The 2,500-nt window shown below is 36.6% G+C and overlaps 1 long non-coding RNA gene across 1 annotated transcript; it reads left to right on the forward strand.

The window, feature by feature from the left end:
- The first annotated feature begins 13 nt into the window (after positions 1-13).
- Positions 14-2,029, forward strand: LOC139776823 (uncharacterized). The gene is made up of 2 exons (XR_011719198.1): positions 14-1,813; positions 1,883-2,029. It is a non-coding gene; the product is annotated as an uncharacterized lncRNA (long non-coding RNA).
- The last annotated feature ends 471 nt before the right edge of the window (positions 2,030-2,500 follow it).

A 2,500-nucleotide genomic window follows, 5' to 3' on the forward strand; every position in this document is an offset into this window, starting at 1 on the left:
TTTAGACTGATGAGCCTGACACTTATAAACAGACTGGTGCCGTAAACAATAAAAGGCAAGAACATAGAGAGGGAAGCAGCGGAGAGGAGAAACCAACTATATTTCTTTTATGATATGTTCGTAGAGAACGTTAAGATTCTCCGTGTCCTTTTGCAAATTGATGGTGTCGTCAAATTTTTTAATAAAAAACATCTCCGCTATTTCTCTCTTTCTGGTCTGTCCTTCCTTATGTAATATTTCAGGTTTTCCCCAGTCAAAATCATGCCCATAGGATATTCGGTGTTCACTCACTACAGAAAGATTGCTAGCGTGTTTTCTAATATCGCTCTGGTGTTCCCTGAGACGCGTACACAGATGCCTTTTAGTCTGCCCTATATATGTGGCCCTACAATCCCTGCAGTTAATTTTGTACACTATGTCAGTTTGTTTTAGGTCGTTAATTCTGTCTTTGCCCCGTCTTATTAAGCAATCAAGTTTTTTAGGAACCGTGAATAAGGTAGTGATGTGGAGTTCATTTAAAGTGCGGCAAATGCTATCACTCAACGTTTTTATATAGGGTAAAGGTATGCAGTTCTTAAAATCAAAAGTTGTGTTATTGTCAGTGGGAGTATTAAGTGTGTTGTTACGTGTTTTGAGAGTGTTTTAAATTTGGCTAAGCCTTTTGAATTTTAACATCCGGATATTCATTAGATATGTCGATGACATTTTTGCGGTGGTCCCCAAAACAAGTGTGGGCTTGATTTTAAAAGTTTTCAACGGATATCATCCTAGACTTAGGTTCACTTATGAAATTGAAACGAATGCGTCACTCAACTTCCTGGATACGACTGTAATTAGGAATGGCAACTTATTGATAACTAATTGGTATCGGAAACCGACGTTCTCTGGACGTTACATAAATTTTCATTCTAACCATCCTTTAAAATACAAATTGAACACTATTACCAGCTTGGTTGATCGCGCTGTTTTACTTTCTAATGAAAAATTCCACGATGGCAATATTAAAATAATTAAAGAAATTTTGAACAACAACAGTTTTCCTAAACCAATCGTTAATAAACACATTGCCAAACGTCTAAACACTCTCAAAACACGTAACAACACACTTAATACTCCCACTGACAATAACACAACTTTTGATTTTAAGAACTGCATACCTTTACCCTATATAAAAACGTTGAGTGATAGCATTTGCCGCACTTTAAATGAACTCCACATCACTACCTTATTCACGGTTCCTAAAAACTTGATTGCTTAATAAGACGGGGCAAAGACAGAATTAACGACCTAAAACAAACTGACATAGTGTACAAAATTAACTGCAGGGATTGTAGGGCCACATATATAGGGCAGACTAAAAGGCATCTGTGTACGCGTCTCAGGGAACACCAGAGCGATATTAGAAAACACGCTAGCAATCTTTCTGTAGTGAGTGAACACCGAATATCCTATGGGCATGATTTTGACTGGGGAAAACCTGAAATATTACATAAGGAAGGACAGACCAGAAAGAGAGAAATAGCGGAGATGTTTTTTATTAAAAAATTTGACGACACCATCAATTTGCAAAAGGACACGGAGAATCTTAACGTTCTCTACGAACATATCATAAAAGAAATATAGTTGGTTTCTCCTCTCCGCTGCTTCCCTCTCTATGTTCTTGCCTTTTATTGTTTACGGCACCAGTCTGTTTATAAGTGTCAGGCTCATCAGTCTAAATTTTACCACCGCTCGGCTATGTCATGTTACAAACATTTCACGAAATATACCGTTCAACGAATTTGTTATTACTTAGATTCCGACGCACAAATATGTAAGTTTCAGTTTTGTATAATATTGATATAATTTTCACTTAATTGCGAATTAATTTTTTGTCGTTTAGCTTTTAGATTCGGTGTAGTTAGGGCATTATGCTTGACTAATCGACATTTGTGAGTTTTGTATACACGCTTGAAAAGGACCGGATCCTCGGTCGAAACGTAGCGTTTTTCGATTAATAAATTTGGCCAGTTGGGTCGATTACAACATCTTTAGTAATTTTTAATTATCTACTGGCGACTCAAACTTCTTGTTCTGTTATTAACACACACCTTTGACCTCAATAATGGTGTCCAACCGAGATGAAGGATATTTCGAATCTATTACAAGGAAATTTGGATATAACACCACGCGACTGTTAAAGTCTTGGATTAATACGAAGATCAAGATCAACTCACTAAGACATCGACTGACTTTTTTGCTCCGATGTAGGAGAGACGACGTCTTACCTCCACATATACACACTCTTAGATTCAACATCATCTTCCAAAGCAACAGTGCAACTCGCAAGTTCAACATCCTGAAAAAACGTTACCAACGAAACATACTTAACCTTGAAATCAAAGATATTAACTTCGATTTAAAATTTCTGCGATCTAATGTTAAGAAAATCGAGGATACACTTGCCTCTATTTTACCGAATGACGTAATTCAAAACTTTTATACATTTAATACTTACACC

Source organism: Temnothorax nylanderi, unplaced genomic scaffold, assembly GCF_030848795.1.
Source record: "Temnothorax nylanderi isolate EJ_2023f unplaced genomic scaffold, tnyl_v1.0 TNYL_tig0130_pilon, whole genome shotgun sequence".
Taxonomy (NCBI): Eukaryota; Metazoa; Arthropoda; class Insecta; order Hymenoptera; family Formicidae; genus Temnothorax; species Temnothorax nylanderi.